Below are 19,237 nucleotides of genomic sequence, written 5' to 3' on the forward strand. Positions count from 1 at the left end.
GGCATGTTTTACTCTTGAATCAAATCAACCCCAAGGTTTTTCTCTCTCTTCTTCTTATCTACCACTATTTTTTAAAATACCTTTATTTTTGTTTAGTTTTTTCTTATATGTGGTGCTGGGGATCAGACCCAGTGTCTCACATGTGCTAGGAAAGTGCTCTACCACTGAGCCACAACCCATTCCTTATCTACCACTATGAATGCTAGTTCGTTCTTTTCTTTTCTTTCTTTCTTTACAAATATATTTGGTTATTTCTAATTGATAAATTATAGTATATATTTCTGGGGTCCAATGTGCTTTTTTTTGGCCTATGTGTTCAATTAGGCAAATTAACGTATCCACCATTTCACTAATTTGTCACTTTATTGTAGTGTATTTTTTAAGCTGCTTTTTCTAGTGCTTGAAAAGGAATGCCTTAACCAATAGACAATTTTAAAATCTAAAATTGTACCATATGCTGCTATAATTGATGCTGCATTTTCCATGGGTTTTTATCCAAATGTAAATGTTGAAAAGCCTGAGACTAGATAAGTGTATCCATTTATAAATCAAATAAATAAATAACCTCTAGGTATGAAAATTGCCTCAGCAGGATTATTATAAAATTCCCCTAGGAGTATCATGAAGAATAAATATTAATGCCTTTTAATTGCTTTATAGTTCACACTATTGACAAGCAGAATCATGACCGATTTTAAATATGAGAGTAGATAAATATTATTACTCAGGAGAGTACATTCACATCCTTATCTATTGCAAAGTAATTTTCTAAAAATTGCTTTTGTGTCCTAGTTACTTTCTGAGGGAATGAATCTTTTATTTGGAATGTAGTGGTATTGGAAAGGTTTGTGTTTTAGTCAGCTTTTTTGTTTTTTTTTTTATATTGTTGTTGCTGTTGTTGTGACCAAAATACCTGACATAAAATTTTAGAAGATAAAAGTTTATTCTGGGGCTTATGTTTCAGAAGTCTCAGTCCATAGACAGCTGGCTGCATTACTCTGGGTCTGAGGTGTGGCAGAACATCACAGCAGAAGAGGATGGTGGAGGAAAGTGGCTCCAAACACACCACCAGAAAGGAGAGAGGGGGGGGGGGAGAGCTCTCTCCTCAGTATGACAAAATATAAACCTTAAGGGTATGTCCCCATTGACCTAATTCCTCCAATTGCATCTTACCTGTCTACAATTACCATCCAGTTAATCCCTATCAGAGGATTAACGCACTGATTAGGTTAAAGCCCTCACAACCCAATTGTTTTACCTTTAAACTTTCTTGCATTGCCTCACACATGAGTTTTGGGGAGACACCTCATTATCTAAAACCACAATAGTTTGTCCAACAATTTCCTTGTAAAAAGCTTGGTTAACTATACATGGCCTTCGTAAGACAGAAAAAAATTAATAGAGATGGAAAACCTAGTTCAACAGCAAGAGGTTATCTTTTTTGAGGTCATTGACATCAGTCAATATTTTAAACAATGATATATTTGGTTAACTTTTCCTATGAAGGGATTTTTTGATCAGGTTGTAGCTTAAAACATGTTGCTTTTTGAGACTTCAATTCTACCTCAGTGCTTGATTGATAGCCACTCTTTCCCTGAAATGTGGGCAATTTATATATTTTGGGGACATAGTAGTATCTACTATCAGCCATCTATGGAAAACAATCCACATTATTTTATTCTCACATCTCTTGATGTTCTACGCCCTGATATGATCCTTAGAACTTTTCATAAGCATGTCTGAGCTGTTCTAGACTTCTCTCTCCTTTCCCACATCAATCTTTAACTCCTAATCTCCTCGACATTGACAATGACTCTTCTTTTTGTGATTCATTATTGATACTAAGCTATCCCTACCCTAGAATTTTGATGCATTTTATCATACTTGGCTGTATTCATTAGCTCAAGCTGTGGTAACTGAATACTACAGAACTGAGGGGCTGTATTAGTTAGCTTAGGCTATGGTAACTGAATACTATAGACTGAATGGCTAAACAAGAGAAATACATTTTCTCATAGTTTTGTAGGCTAGAAGTCCAAAATCCAGGTCCCTTGCTTTCTGGTGAGGGCTCTCGTTCTGGCTTGAATTTTGCAATCTTATTGTTCTGTCCTCACATGATCTTTCCTTGCCAAGTGGACAGAGAGAAAACAAAGTTTTTTTTATTATTACTTGTTCAAAACATTACAAAGCTCTTGACATATCATATTTTATATATTTGATTCAAGCAGATTATGAACTCCCATTTTTACCCTGTATACAGATTGCAGAATCACATCGGTTACACATCCACTTTTTTACATACTGCCATACTAGTGTATGTTGTATTCTGCTGCCCTTCCTATCCTCTACTATGCCCCCTCCCCTCCCCTCCCCTCCCCTCCCATCTTCTCTCTCTACCCCATCTACTATAATTCATTTCTCTTTCTTGTTTTTTTTTTCCCTTTTCCCCTCACTTATATGTAATTTTGTATAACAATGAGGGTCTCCTTCCTTTACCATGCAATTTCCCTTCTCTCTCCCTTTCCCTCCCCCCTCTCATCCCTGTTTAATGGTGATCTTCTTCTCATGCTCTTCCTCCCTGCTCTGTTCTTAGTTGCCCTCCTTATATCAAAGAAGACATTTGGCACTTGTTTTTTAGAGATTGGCTAGCTTCACTTAGCATAATCTGCTCTAATGCCATCCATTTCCCTGCAAATGCCATGATTTTTTCATTTTTTAGTGCTGAGTAATACTCCATTGTGTCTAAATGCCACATTTTTTTTTATCCATTCATCTATTGAAGGGCATCAGGTTGGTTCCACAGTCTAGCTACTGTGAATGTGCTGCTATGAATGTGCTCTTTTAAGGTCTTCAGGGAATAGTCTGAGAAGGGGAATAGCCAAGGACCTGAACAGACACTTCTCAGAGGAGGACATAAAATCAATCAACAAGTACAAGAAAAAATGCTCACCATCTCTAGCAGTCAGAGAAATGCAAATCAAAACCACCCTAAGATACCATCTCACTCCAGAAAGATTGGCAGCCATTATGAAGTCAAACAACAACAAGTGCTGGGGAGGATGTGGGGCAAAGGGCACACTTGTACATTGCTGGTGGGACTGCAAATTGGTGCGGCCAATTTGGAAAGCAGTATGGAGATTCCTGGGAAAGCTTGGAATGATTAAGATAATTTAGAAAGTGAGAACTGGCATTGAAAACCAGACAGTTTGGCTGTATATATTTTAAGCATGTGGTTTTTGAAAATACTGGAATTCCTGCACTTTTTGTGAGTACTAATGTTATCTAACTCCCAAGCCAAGAGGAATTTTGAAATTCATGTTTATTTAATAGACTCACAACAAGGGTTGGGGAATTACAAACAATGAAAATACCTTTAGCCTGATAGTAGACTATTATCTTTAATTCATTTCATCTGGTTAGTAATATATCTCAGTCATAGAGATCAGAGAGTAACTTCCTTCCTTTCCTGCAGATTGAAGCCCACATTTATTCATCGATTCCAAACAGTTATTTTAATAGTCTAGTTGTCATATGCCAACATTGTAGTGGCCACAGGATGCAGTGATAAATAAAAGTGAATATTAACTCTTCTCAAAAAAAAATTCTTTTTTTGACAGGTAAGTAGCCACTGAAGAGCTGTAAATAGTGGTTAATTGATGATTAATGGTTTCAAAGACCAGGGTTTTGATGTGTTAAAAATTCTGTGACCCATCTAAAGAACTACCAGATGGTGACTTAAAAACTAATTAACATATACTGCAGGATCCTATGAACCTCTATCTCCTTTCTTTTTTTTTTTCTCTTTTGTGTGCCTATCCTTTATCTTGTGTATGTCTCTATATTTTTGTCTTCTATTTCCTCTTAGAAAAAAAGTGAATTGCATAAAATATTGCTGAATTACTTCTACTTAGTTTTCCTTTTTCTTTTTCCCATTAGAAAGCCTAGGTGAAAGTTAGTGTGTGTCTTCAGTTGGAGAGGGACACAGAAGTCCTTCTGAGAACAGGAGATTTTGCCTTCAGCAGAAGGGGCACTCCCAAATGGCTGGGCTTTCAGGCAGCAGATAGAATGGGGCAAGGAACTGGGACATGGATGGTGTCTCCAGGTAAGAGGGAGAATCCATTAGAGAGAGAGCTTTAAAATATTCCTGTTCCACAGAGACTGAAGCCAAATTTCCACACTACCCATCAGGGACAAAAATTCTTAAGTCATCTTACCTTTGTACTCTTCTGTCCTTTTCCTTGTATGGTTTCTGAAAAGACAAATTACCAACTCTTATCCACTTGAGAGGGGAAGTTTAACATTGCACAAAGATTGAGCTTTTGACTACTGTTTAGGACAAGACACTTAAAGGACTAAATTGAGACTGAAATATGTAATTTGAAATGAACCAAGAACATTTTATATTGTCTAAAGGTGATCAGAAATTTTCTTCATCATAGGGCAGAGGTCAGCTAACTCTACAATGAAAGGGGAGAAAAGAAAAAAATAATTTTGCTTTCTGAAAAGGCCACTGTAGAATTTTAACTCATGTGTCAGTGTAGTTACATTTGCATACGTGTGCCAACAGCTCTAGGGTGTGTTCTGGGTGTAGATTTGTCAAAACACAGGCTATGCACATATTTTACTTTAAAAAAATAATGCTATGTTGATTTTGACTACCATGACCTTAATGTTGCCCTCAGTTGTAGTAAACTTTAGGCGGGTTTCTTCCTGATTCTAGGCTCTTGATCTCCCTCTTGTCCTGGCTCTTACAGAATATTGATGGCCTAATCATAGAGGTCTATTTACTTATTTTTCTTAGAGCATTTACTAAAGAAAACTTGTAATTGTAAATCCTTTCTCTGACCCTTTGGATGTTAAATATCCTCACAGGCCAAGTGTTAAAAGCCTTGTACCCAAGCACTATTGGGATGTAGTGGAATTTAAGAGGTGAGATTGGAGGTCTTTAGGTCACTGGGGTGTGCTCTCAAAAAGGCTCATGAGCTCTCTGCCCCTTTCTCCTCCTTTTTACCTCCTGGCCAAGAGGCATGCCTTTTGCCTTACCACTCCCACCCCACCGTTTCTATCCAACACATCCACCAAAGACCCAAAGCAAATGGGTCTGCTTGCTCTTGGACTAAAACCCTTAAAATTCGTGACAAAATAACCTTTTCTTTTTGTGACTTAATTATGTCAAATACTTCATTATAGTGACAAAAACCTGACTAACATAACAGATAGATGTTTTTAAAAGCCTCTAGCCAGTTTTATAACCCAGGAATATCCTTCTTAAAGACCTAGAAACCACCCTTTCCAAAGCCAATCATCAAAAAAGATAGTGTTCTTATCTTCCAGTCTCAGGGATAAAATTGGAATCTAACTTCAGTGTGTACCTTGCTCCATGTTGGATAACTACTTCTTGTCTTGAAAACCGGAGAAGGTTTACTTTTCTTTTCAATGAGGCCAGTGGCAAACACAGATAGATGTCCTATGATTTCCCTTATGCCTGATCTAAAAATCTCTCTCAGTCTTCTCCAGCAGAGTTGAGTTCAAAGTGAGCTCTGGCTCCCTTCCTTACTGCAGTAGCCTTTAACAAAATCTATCTTGACTGTTTCACTTTTTCCAGCACATTTTTTTTTGCTTTGACATTTCCAAATTACCATATCAGCAACAGAAGATGAAAAATTCTATTACTCTATTTTCTTGTCACAGCTTAGCATTTCACTCTTTTTTCATCATGGTGAATATGAAATTACATCTCTTTATATTTTAAAATGTTTTATAATACATTATAGTTATATATAATAGCGGGATCCATCCTGATATAATCATATATGCATGGAATATAATTTGTTCCATTTCAGTTAAATTTGATTATTGTTTTACTGTATAAGATTGATCTTCCACTTTCTCATGTCTTTAGTGAATCTCCATGTTTTCATCTGCTCTGAAATGCTCAAGTTATTTGCTCATTTCTGTTTCTTTGTTTTGTCTTATTGGTTTTTTTTTTTTTAGACTTTTGATATTCAAAATACTCTTTTTTATTAAGAGCACATAAATTAATGATAATATTTGGATTCTAATTCAAGTAAATATACTATTAGAAAAATATTTTAAGACTGAGAAAGTGTAGAGATATTTGATGATATCTATATACTCTAGAACGGTAATGTTACACAAATAAGGTGTGAATATAGGGGAGAATAAAAGGTGGGGCAATCATTCAGCCTCTTCTGAAGGTAAATGATACATAATCAAATAATGAAAATAAATTACAAAATGTTATGTGCTCCTGAATATGAATAAGTAATTATGAAAGAGAAGTGGAAATCAATGTTGTATCTGAAGAAAGCATGTCAAAACTGAGAGGGCAGGATAATGCAATTGTGTTTTTCTTAGGTTTCCCCCCCATTATTCAGCTAAACAAATTAAACACTCAGTTTAGGAAAAAAGAATATAATATACCTCATTCAGGAAAATGCTAAAAATATAAAATAATAAAGACAAATATAGAATGATTACATTTGAAAAATTAAAAAGGAATAAAGATTTAATATATCCTTGAGATTATTTTAGAAAAACTAGGTGAGAAAAGTCTTAGAAAATAAAAAAATAATGAGAAGAAAGAGAAAACAAAGAAAAGTAAGAATTAAAAATAAAAATATTTAGTAGCCTATATTCATATTTTCAACATTTTTGACTTTATTACAATACGATTTGAGTAATAAAATGATGTAATTATATATAAAGTAGATGTCAAAATATAGTGAGTTTTATTAAATTGGCTAGTTAGTAATCCTCAGTCATTATGCCTCTAAACCTAAGAAGTGAATGTGAAATGTCATAAAAATTTGTTCCCCTCAGCAACTGCTTTTTATCTTAAGCTTAATAAAACCACCTTCATTGAGTGTCAAATAGGTGCCAACCAGTAGATTGCACACTGTGATTATCCTGCTATATTTCCAAAAGTCTTCTGGAAATTCATAAAAGGTAAATTGTAGTGTTATTTAAATTATCTATATGCTCACTATTACTTATCTTAATAGGCTATCAAGTTCTATATACAATCTCACAAATCTGGGTCACAGGTTTTTATGAAAACACACTTGAATGGGGATGAATAGGTGATGTTTCACCTGTGGTGCCAACTTATCAATTGTTGTGGAGATCAGCTGCTGATAAGAGGGCTGCCCTAAATTCACCCAGATTACTCTTCTTGGTAGATAGGTGGTTCCTGTACTGACTGTTCATGGTAGCATCTGTTCAGCCCTCAATCTTCTCTAGGACAGGTGGTTTCCATGAAGGGCTAGAAGGCAGTCTCAGGTGGTTCCCTTGCTGGGAAAACAAGATTACTGGATGTGGAGCTGATTTATGAGTGTGCACTCAGTAAATGGCTAGGTAGAGTAGTGGACCCAAGTTCCAAGCAGGTACAGAGGGAGCCAGCAGGTTGACGTGGCTGCCATTTCCCCTGCATCATCACTTCTACTAGGAACAGATTTGTTTACTCTTTAACCCATTTTCATGAGAGGAAATGTATCATATTTTGCCTAATCATCTGTTATATTATTAATTCGATTTAGAAATTTTCTTTACTTCTGTGAGTATATATGGGGAAGACAGTGGGGGGGGTAGAGAAAGGCAGACAAATGATCAGTCTTCTATTGCAAACCAGATGATGCCTGACTGGAAGTAAGAACTATATAAATTATTTGGCCAATCCCTGCCAACAACCTAATGTCCACTAGTGAAAAACAAAATTGGTACATTAGATCAGTGCTGACACGTTTGTTTCCAACCTTATCTTTTGTTTACCTATATCAGGGATTTTCAATGTTTTCTAACAGGAAAAATCATCCCTGGGGAATTTGAATAGTCTTGACAGAATTCTCAGTAAGGTGTAAATGGTAATTTATAACCAGTGTTCTTGAGGGTCTCACAGAATTCTAGATAGTAAAGAATAGCACATAATAGAATCTGCTTCTCTTTGTAGCATTTAGCCTTTTTAATCAGAAGTTATTCTCATTCTGTGCAATTCCATGTGACGTTATTCAAAATATGCTACACTTAATGGACAGGAAAGAAATAATAGCTATTTGCAAATTAATACTTTTTTTGTGTGTGCCAGGGATTGAACTCAGAGGAACTTGACCACTGAGCCACATCCCTAGCCCTATTTTGTATTTTAAAGACAGGGTTTCACTGAGTTGCTTAGTGCCTTGCATCTGCTGAAGCTGGCTTTGAACCCACTGTCCTCCTGCCTCAGCCTCCTGAGCCCTTTGGATTATAGGCATGTGCCACGGAGCCTGGCAAATTAATACACTTTTAACTTAAAGGCAAGTTTTTCATGTATTGCCTCATTCGGTCTGTACAGCAGGCTTCTGACTATATTAACCTCAGTTTATGGAAACACTAAGCAACAGAGAAAGTGGATACCTATTACTTTAGGAATTGCAGCCAAAACACAAAGAATCAAAGATGCAAATACAATATTATACAGTGCAAAATATCATACCAACTCCTTCAATGCAGTGTACTATTGCTTTACCTTTCTTCTATTGGTCCAGACACCAGTCATTAAATCCAGCACTGCACTGAATTAATGGTGCTACATTTCATTTTATTTACATTTAATAAAGTAACCTAAAGTGCAACTTTTTTTGTTGTTGTTCTTGGTACTGAGAATTTAACCCAGGAGTGATTTAGCACTGTTCTGTATCCCCAGTCCTTTTCATTTTGAGACAGGGTCTTGCTAAGTTGATGAAGCTGACCTTAAACTTGAAAATTTCCTGCCTCGGCTTCCATGACAAGCATGCACTGCTATGTTCAGCTAAAGTGCAACTTTGAAATTCAAATTAATTTTTCTCTAAGAGAAACATTCTTCCTCAGAAATGTCTGTAATGTGGACATACAATAAAAACTTTTAAGATACCAATGACAAGCTTTTAAACTTCATGATTTCACTTTATTGAGTGACAAATAACAACCCTTGTCTGTGAAACTAGCTTTAGTTTTTATAAAACCCTCTCATTGCCTCCTTATTAGTTTAAATTTTATTTGTCATATATTTACATTTCTCAATTTCTAACATTCTGAAATCATTGTTCCCATATTTATATAGTAATAAGATTCATTCTGTATTTAATGGACACATAACTTTGTTTTAATTGGCAGAATTCCACTTTTAATTAAAGTTTAAATTTTGAGATAGTTACAGATTTATATGCTTTTTTTGTTTTAAATACAGTTCTGTGAATGGTATCATCTTACAGAGATATGGTAAAACATCACAACCAGCCACTTGTGATGGTATATGCCTGTAATCCTAGTGGCTCCGGAGGAGGCAGGAGGATCACAAATTCAGCAACCTAGGGATGCCCTAAGCAACTAGGGGAGAACTTGTCTCTAAATAAAATATTTTTTAAAAGGGTTGGAGATGTGGTTCAGTGGTAAAGCACCCCTGGGTTCAATCCCCAGTACAAAACAAAATCACAACTAGGTTGAATATTGATACAGTGAGGAATTGAAGACAGTATATCCATCACCACCAGTATGGCTCATGTAGCCCTTTTATAGCCACAACTTCCCCTCCATAGTCTGTGGCAACTACCATCAACTCTCCATTCCTTTTTTGTTCCTTCCTCCATAGTAGCTGGGACAGTTCTTGTAAATCTTAATGTATACTTTTCATAAATATTATAGATGAGAAATAATATCTAATGTGGTTTAATTTTGCATTTCTCTAAATACAAGTAACATTGAGTATATTTTTATAAGTTCAAGCCCAATTTATACGCAATTTTTGGTGAATCTTTATATTTCCCCCATTTTTATGTCAGATTTATGTTATTTCCGACCCTTTTTTCTTGTGTGTGCGTGTGTGTGTGTGTGTGTGTGTGTGTGTGTGTGTGAGGGAGAGAGAGAGAGAGATACTGGTTATTTAACCAGGGAAGCTTCACAACTTATATCCCCAGCCCTTTTGTATTTCATTTTGAGACAGAGTCTCCCTAAACAAATATGTGAAGAAATGTTCAACATCTCTAGCAATCAGGGAAATGCACATAAAACCTACAATCAGATTTCATCTCACTCCAGTCAGAACACCACCAATCATTAAGAATACAGCTAATAATAATGCTGGTGAGGATATATGGGAAAATGTACACTCATACATTGTTGGTGGGACTGAAAATTAATGCAACTACTCTGGAAAGCATCATTTAGATTCCTCAAAAAACTCAGAATGGAACCACCATAAGACCCAGCTCTCCCACACCTTGTTGTTCATTCAAATAAATAAAAACAGCATACAACAGTGACATGGCTGCTTCAATGTTTATACCAGCTCAATTCACAACAGCCAAATTATGGAACTGGCCCAGAAGCCAGTTCCATAGATGAATGGATTAAGAAAATATGGAGATACACACACACACACAATGGAGTTTTACTCAACCATAAAGAAGAAAGAAATTATGGCATTTGCTGGTAAATGAATGGAAATGGAGAATATCATGCTAAGTGAAGTAAGCCAGACTCAGAAAATCAAGGGTTAAATATTTCCTCTCCATTTCTATGCTAATGACATTTCACAAAATAAAAACATCAAATACTCCTCCCCCTGACTTTCTTAAAATTTCTTTAAATTATGGGATAATGAAGAGGAGGGCAGAGTTAAACTGAGAATGAATTGCAAAATATATTTCAAATTGAAGTTTTTACTGAAATAACCATAGATTCACATGCAGTTATTATAAATGAGACAGAGAAATCTCATATACACCTGGCCATTTTCTCTAGGGGCGGCATTTATAAAACAATGCTGTAATATCACAATTCAAATACTGATGTTCATGCAATTGTAAATCATAGTTCCTCAATTTTACTGGTACTCACAGATGTGTCAGTGTATGTGTGTGTTTTTATGTGCCTGTGTGTGTGTGTGTGTGTGTGTATTATTTTTAAAAAATCTTTGGAACTACTTGTGATCTGCTATTCTTTAAAATTTACATTATTCAACTCTTTTGTTTGAAATTGCTGATTTATTCTTTTACTCTGCTATAAATTTTTTCAATCTGTTTTAGCATATTTGAGATATTAAATTATAATTTTCAGTTGCTACGTGGTTAAGTGTTAATGGCATGGATTCAATATATACAAGGATGTTATTCTGGTTCTTATTCTTTTATTATAAACATATCATATGCGTCTCTGCTGCAAGGGTATTTTTGTTTAACTTTATAAATGAAGTCCATATGTGGTGCTTTTGGGAGGGGCGAGTGAGCAAGGATATTTATTGCAATTTTACCACTTTAGATGGTAAACTCCTGTTGTTTTCAACAATAAATCAAAAATAAAGCCTCACTTTCTTTTCTCATTGTTTCATAGTTCTCAGTATACAGATATTTCACCTCTTTGATCACATTTATTCCTAAGTATTTTATTCTTTCTGATGCTGTTGTATTGAGGGGGGAATATATTCCTAGAATTGGAAGTCTGTAGATAATTTTTAGGTAGTATAAAAGAAATGGCCTCAAGTTTCTGAGAACTTCCTCCTCCTCCACTTCCCACCCCCCTCAGCCATCTCCACCCTTACCTGACCTCCCTTTTCCTGTTCTGTTCAACAACTCCTCATTAACACAAAACTTAGATCTAGTGTGTTGATGTCAGTATCATATGGCCCTGATTCCCCAATAGCCTTACCAGTTTCAGATGTTCTCAAAGTCCTTATCTAAGTTCACATGCCCTTCCAGCTTTTCTGCTTTGCTTTGAATGGATGAAAAATTTTGCAAAGCATATGTGTTGCCAGCTCAGGATTCTCCGGATGTGGGAACTGTACAAGCCCCCTTGTTTTCCCTCTATTTTCTCTACTGGAGGGTCTGATATTGAGTAGGCCACCCACTTAGCTCTTGCTGTTTGTCTTTACCTACTTTTATTTGGGGGTCTTGAAGTTATCTTCTTACTTTAACTGTTTCTCAAAGAGTTCCACAATATTTAAGTTCTCTGTTTCTGTCCCAACTACACTTCCAGGATCCTGTTTATGTATATTGAACTTCAATCTTTCTGTCTTTAGCTGGTGTCCTGGTCAGCTCTGCCCAAGGGTTGCTATCACTTCACAGGGTACTGTTTTACTCCTTTCAGTGATCACTCCCATTACTTCTCCACCTGTCATATTATTATTACCTTTTCTGAAATGCATTTCCAGGGTCTAGCTTACTGTGATTTTTAATAACATGACCTATACAGTAATTGTTGGTTTCCTCAAAGTGTTACACATAGATGTGTGAGGGCACTAAATGTGCATCTTAAGCAATGTGAAGAAATACACAAAATAGATACAGTGGCAATAACATATTTATGTATTGATTATTAATATTTTAGAGCTTTCTCCAAAAGTAAGCTGAGGAGCCAGTATTATACTTATTTTAATTACACTTTACCTATACTATTTCCAAATTTTTCAAATCCTTCTAGAATTCGGGTTATTTAAGAAGAAAATGAATCATGCAGCCCCTTATGAACTTGATCTACTGGTTACATCTCTTTTTCCTCTCCTACATTCATATACTTTCTATGTTTTCTTGTTTATGCTCTCTTTTTTCCCAACTCATTAAAATGGCTTGAATGATATATGATTACATATGCTTCAAATCTAGTATACCACAATGACAAAACATGGCTCCAAGTCTATCCTGGTGATTTAAATTTCAAAAATAAAATTTGGCAGCACTGGATGTGGAAGATCAAATTGCAGCATGAAGCTAACTGCATAAAATTTAGGATGAGACTTTAAAAAGGCTCTCAGCAGCAGTGTTATAGGCAGCAGTGACTATAATTTTGACAACAATAGGACATGGTCACTATGATGCTGAAAACCTTTTGCCAGAAATGATTAAGAAGAAAAATTAATGGGAAAAATCACACTTTTACCCAGAGTGAGACCGGCTTTTTGATGATGGCATAATTTAAGTACCTTTGTCATGTTTGTGTCTGCATTTTTATTATTTTATTTTTATATACAGATAAATTATATTTGCATATATTTACAGGATATATAGTAATATGATCTTTTACAATGTGGGATGATTAAATCAATCTGATTAACATATCCATCACCTCATATAGTGAATACTTCGTGATGAGAACATTTGAATTTACTCTCAGTGACACTGAAACATACAGTTCTCTTGGTTATTAACTATATTAAAACATTTTGTGCAATAGGCTGAAAAATATTAGACATTTTATTCCTATATAAATGAGGATTTGTACCTTTAAGTGCCATCAAATGATGATCAAAAATGAAATGACAAGAGCATCATTTGATCATTTGGTTTGCCAAGTCCACATAGGCCCACCTGGTATGCAATGCCCTGGATCAGCAATTGACCTAAACCTCATGTGGACATAATGGAGAGCTGAAAATGACTCACTACTGCTGACACAAGAGCATTCATCAAAGCTGCAATGAGTAACTCAAAACCAGAAGCTACAATTGCCTGCTGAAATAACTTAAGAGAGTGAAATTGTGGATGATTTTTAAAGGCTTCCTGAGGATTGATGGAGAAGTTAGGAAAATTATTCATGCAACTAGACAAGTTGGTACAGAAAGATTTTCCAACAAGCTTGATGAAGAAGGGGAAGAACACAATGAAGGTCACTAAGAGGTATAAACAAGTGAGGAGTTGGAAGAACCTGAAGAGGAGTCATTCACAGAGAAAGAGGAAGATGAAGAACCTGGATTAGAACCAGCAATATTTGCCAAAGTGTTTTGAATTTCATGGAGATTAAAGGGAAAATTTATGAAATACAATCCTTGGATGTAACACAGCATTAAAGGCACCCATATGATCACCAAAGGATTTGATTACAGCCTCTGCAGAAGCACTTTGATGAGTTAGAAAGACTCAAATTCCAATAACAATGTCCTCCTTAAAGTTTTTTGGGAAAAAATAAAAACCTTCAAAAATCAAGGATCACCATCCATCAATGTCATATGTTTCTGGTATTCAAGTATCAGCATCTTCATGGCTGGATGGACAAGGGTCACCTGAAGCCCATGATCCTCCATCTATTGTGTCTTCAGAAGGTCAGGGGAAGCCTAATGCTAAGTCACAGTGTACATGACTCTCACTTCAATCATTTCCTCCTGTAGGCATCGTGTTACCTAATGTCACAAGAAGAAGAATACAGAACAACAAGATATTCTGAGAGAGAGAGAGAGAGAGAGAGAGAGAGAGGTAGACTGAAGTCATATAATTTTTTACAGTAAATTGTTATAATTATTCTATTTTGTTATTAGTTGTTGTTGTTAATCTCTTAATGGGCCTAACTTATAAATTAAATTTTAATAGGTGTACATGTATAGTCTAAAACAGTATACAGAGTTCAGTTATATCCATGGTTTCAGGGATCCACTGGGGAGATACCATATTGAGGGGAACTACAGTAGAATTTGTGAAAACTACTGAAATTATAATTCAGGAAAAGGGAAGGTATTAGGGAAAGAAATTGACCAAAATATGTCATGTGCATGTATGAATATATAACAATGAAGTTCACTATTATGCACAATTATAGTGCCCCAAAATAAATAAATAATATTTAAACACTAACAAAAAAGGTAATTAGCCTTTATTAGCATTGCAATCTAGTGAGATAATTAAAACCAAAATACAGTTTCTGAAAACGGAAAAAAAATTGCTACATACAGGTTAAAATGTATTAGTGATCTGTCACTCTTCCATTGCCTTTGGTTTGTAAATAAATCTTGAATTGGTCCCTCCATATACATTTACTTAAAAATCATGGAAACTATTTTTCATTAAAAGTAAATTGATTGCAATGGCATCACAAAAATTTCTTCCTCCAAAGCATAACAAAATGGCCAACAATGATTTACAAAGCAACAAAAGCAACCCCAGATTTCCAAATCCGACAATAACAAAAAAGGGTGACAACACGAGGCATGGAACTCAATCTGTTGTAATAAATTACAAAAAAATATTCATCTAGTCTAAAAGCAAAATTTAAGAAAAATGTGAGGCAGAGAGAGAGAAGTGTTGCAAAGAAGGATTCTTGGTCCAGAATTGTTAGTGAATTGTTGACAAAACCATGCCCCTTATAAATAAGAGAAAAACTGAGTGGATTTTTTAATAGTTTTTTTTTTTTTCCCCTAAAGAGGAGTAAAGAAAATAGCTGCTGGAGAGACTGGCATCATAAACAATGGAGTTGACGCTTTTTTTTTTTTAATAATAGAAATGAAGCTTCCGAAGCCAAACACTAAATTAGGAACACATTCCAGAGCCAAGACAGCAGCAGTCTCTGAGAACGTGGTCTCTCCTCCTAATGGAATGGATGCTGGGAAAAGCATTTCGTAGGATTGTAAGATCTGTTTTTCAAACTGCAACTTGGGTTTATTTCCATTACTTTTCCCACAGTTCCTTCGAGATATAGAACAATAGATTGAGCAGAAAACATCTAGATCCCTTAAATTGTGTCTTTGAAGATAGAACAAAATTCTAACAGAAGAAGAAAAGGAACAGAACACATAGGGAGAGTCAATTTGCCTTATTTAAAAAATAGCACAATTAAGAGAAAAAAGGATAAATCTATGTAATGCCCAGCATTTTCATACAGGAGGAAACAGATCAACACAGAGAAGCAAGCTATACCCCAGTCACTTAAGTGATACAATACAGCTAAATAACATCATAAAATCTGTAAGAGCTCAAAAACAAGGTGGTAAAACAGTTTTATGATATAGTAGACAGAATAATGGTCCCTGAATAATGTCCATATCCTAACTGTTGGTATGTGTGAATATCTTCCCTATAGGTCAAAAGGCATTCTGCAGATGTGATAGAAGTTTAGGAGTTTGAAAAGGAGAAATTTGTGTGTGTGTGTGTATGTGTGTGTGTGTGTGTTTGTGCGCGCACACATGCTCGTGAGCCCATGTCCAATGTGATTACAAAGATCCTTTTGAGGGGCTGAGACAGGCAGTAGGGTCAGAGGCATAGAGATTTGAAGATGCTCTGCTGCTGCCTTGAAGAAGGAGGAAGAGACCATAAGTAAAGATGGTTTTTAGAAGCTGGAAAATGAGAGGAAACACTCTTTGTATTGCCTCCTAAAGGGATGCAGTCCTGCTAATCCATTTCTAATTTCTGATCTACAGAACTGTAAGAAAATTAATTTGTGTTGCTTAAGCCATTAAGATGATTGGATATAACAGAAAAGTGATTGGATATAACAGAAATAGGAGTGTAATGCAAAAGATAGGAGAGGAAAAATTACGCACCTAAAAAACAAATTGGGAATTAAGTAAATATCATTAATTTTTTTAAAAAAATCAAGGAAGTGAATAGATTCACTGAAGTGAGTGAATTTACTCTCAAGCAGAAAAGCTTGAGAATTCCAATGAATAGATGTAGAAAAAGATTAAATGTTTGAACAAAAGCCAACACAGAGATACAGTTTCCCTTAAGAAAATACCTAACAGTTACATAGTAATTCTGACAGTATGACAAAATTTTCATTTAAGGATCAAGGGCATGAACAAATATTCATGTATGGAATACAAACTCTTTTGAAAAATAATTACATTGAAATGAAATCTGTGGTTCCACTTCCAGGTAAACGAAGTAGATATTTTTCCCCCTACTTCTTCAAATACAACTGAAACCACTAGATGGTACACCAAAAGTAAACACAAGAATGTTACTGGGTGCCCCAGGCAGATGCTTGAATCTGGGGGTTCTAATAGATCAAATTAGATCACCCACTGTATCAAGAGTCTGATTAACAAAGAGAAAAACAATATTAAAATAAGCAAATAAAAAAACCCATTTATTTATTGCTTGGTCCAAATCAGAAAGACAGCCAGTAAATCTGCCTTTCCCTCAAATGACTATAGCTTTAGTATTATGTTGTGGGAAGAACAAAAATGGGGAGGCAAGACATGTGTTCCTAGACACTGCAGGATGGGACCCACCAGCCAGCTAAGAGTCAGGTTGCAATTGTGGTTTTGCAGGTTCTACTGGTGCTAGAACTTGGTGGGTAGTTTTGGTTTAGATTATGTTTTATATGAAGCTGAGAAGGAAAATGAGTGTAGATTGAGTGATTATTTTAAATCATTACATTTTAAATTAGTCCTGTTACAAGAAGAGTTTGAAAGAAGAAGGCAGACTGGCTGGAGACTTCTGGATCAAAAAAAAAAAAAAAATGGCTAGGTGATGTCCTCCCATGATTTTCTTTACTCCTCATATCCTGGACTTAAAGCTGAAAAATCCAACATCCAGAAATGCCAATGGAAGCATGTAAAATAAAAACCTAGCACATACCTGCTCTCTCTTGCCAGAGGACTAGAGAATATGCAACACAGTAGGTCAGCAAGAAAGAAAACTTAAATATTAACACCTCCAGTCCAGTCAAATTACAGATTTTGTTTCATTCCATCCCCTATATACTCCCTACCAACCAAGCAGCCAACTTAATCGTTCTGGAACTAGTGTCCCCAAACCATCAAAACTAGTTGATGAAATATCTGACAGGATTTCTTCTCCATCAGCAGCATTGGAGTACTCTCATCAGCACCAACATGGTGGACAACACATGGGAAGCTGGAGTTCCAGAAGACAGCAAGTCTTACTCAAAATAAAAAACAATCAAGACAAAAAAAGAGTAAAGGAAAACCTTGCACTGGCTGGGTAAGAGCTTGAGTGGAGAGTTGAAAATGAAGGATGAGAGAGAAGTTTTGGGACAAATAAGGAATAAAATATGAAGTGCAAGAAAGTAAGTAGAAGAGCAAATTATAAGAAGTTGTGAATTACAAGTTCATGTTCATTGAGGAACACAAGTAATATTCTCAATACATATTGAATTACTTTGAAAAATGGTATTGGAAGACATAAAATATCATCCAAAGATTTTTATCCAAAAATATTATTGTTAAAACATACATAACACAGACAACTCTCATAAGCACACAGAACACAGGGGCTATTTCCCCATTAGGATTTCCTGATCACAAGGTACCATAGTCCGGCTGGGTTAAATAACCGAGAGGTGACAAGCAACTTGAAGGTTGAATCAGGAACTACTTTATTGTGAGTGAACTCAGCAGGAATTGAGTGAGAACTCAAAGTAGCGGGCAACCGAGATAGCAGGAGCCGCTTCTCTGCCTGACAGCATAGGTAAATATATACTTAACTAATTACGCACCAGCTTAACTCAATTAACATAAACTAGATACAGCAGTCAACCAATAAGGAATCCTCATCATCTTAATGGCTCGCTGGCATTGCTTCACAGACCACTCCTCCTGGCAAAGTGCCAGGCGCCATCTTGACTTGATTTCAGCCCTCAATAACAACCAAAGTGCACTGCAGACTACCGAAATGACTGAAAAAGAAAGATTAGAAGTGGGCATTAAATATGTATTTACACATGGAACTAAAATTTGATAGTAGTGATAAGAGAAAGTACAGGATCTGATGCCAATTATGTGTTGGTAAATGTTTAATCCTGGTTCTCTGAAAGAAAAAAACAAAAAAGCCCTGATTTATGTTTGCTCATTTTTTGTGGTATAAATACTCTTGATACAGATTATTTCAATCTAACAATTTAGAGACTCCTACTGGTAAATGGGCAATTCTAGCGTATATTAAAACAAAACTGCAGTGAACCAATGTGCTTACACCCATGAGTTCATTGGATTAAAAAAAAAAGCCTATCAACCCCCCCCCCCCCCCCCCCCCGCAAAAAATCTCTCTCATCACACACAACTTCATTGAACACCATCAGAGGATGTGATAAGGCATTACCTATTCTGAACACTTGTTTTATTAAAAAACATGGAGAATTATTTGTTCAGTCTTTCCTATAAATTGTAATTTACAGAAAAACGATAGTGCATGAGAAGAAGTGGACCTTTATAAGGCTATTTCCCAGTTTTAAGCACATTTTTATACATGAAAGTAATAGTGAAAAGAGAAATATTTTGCAACTCCTAATAAATAAGGGATCTAAAAACAGATCATTAATGGCAGCTGGCATCACAAATAGACAACATGATATTAAGTACTTCCTAAAGGAAGTACAAAATGCATACCAGTGAATGGTGCTGAAAATGCTAGATCTAATTACTAATTTACAGGGAACACAGGAGAAAAATGAACATGTTAAATGATGCCAACTGGAAGGCAAACAACACATTCAGACCATGGGAAACCCACAGGACAAAAACCACCCTGATTTCTTTAAA

This window comes from Marmota flaviventris, chromosome 13 (assembly GCF_047511675.1).
Source record: "Marmota flaviventris isolate mMarFla1 chromosome 13, mMarFla1.hap1, whole genome shotgun sequence".
Taxonomy (NCBI): Eukaryota; Metazoa; Chordata; class Mammalia; order Rodentia; family Sciuridae; genus Marmota; species Marmota flaviventris.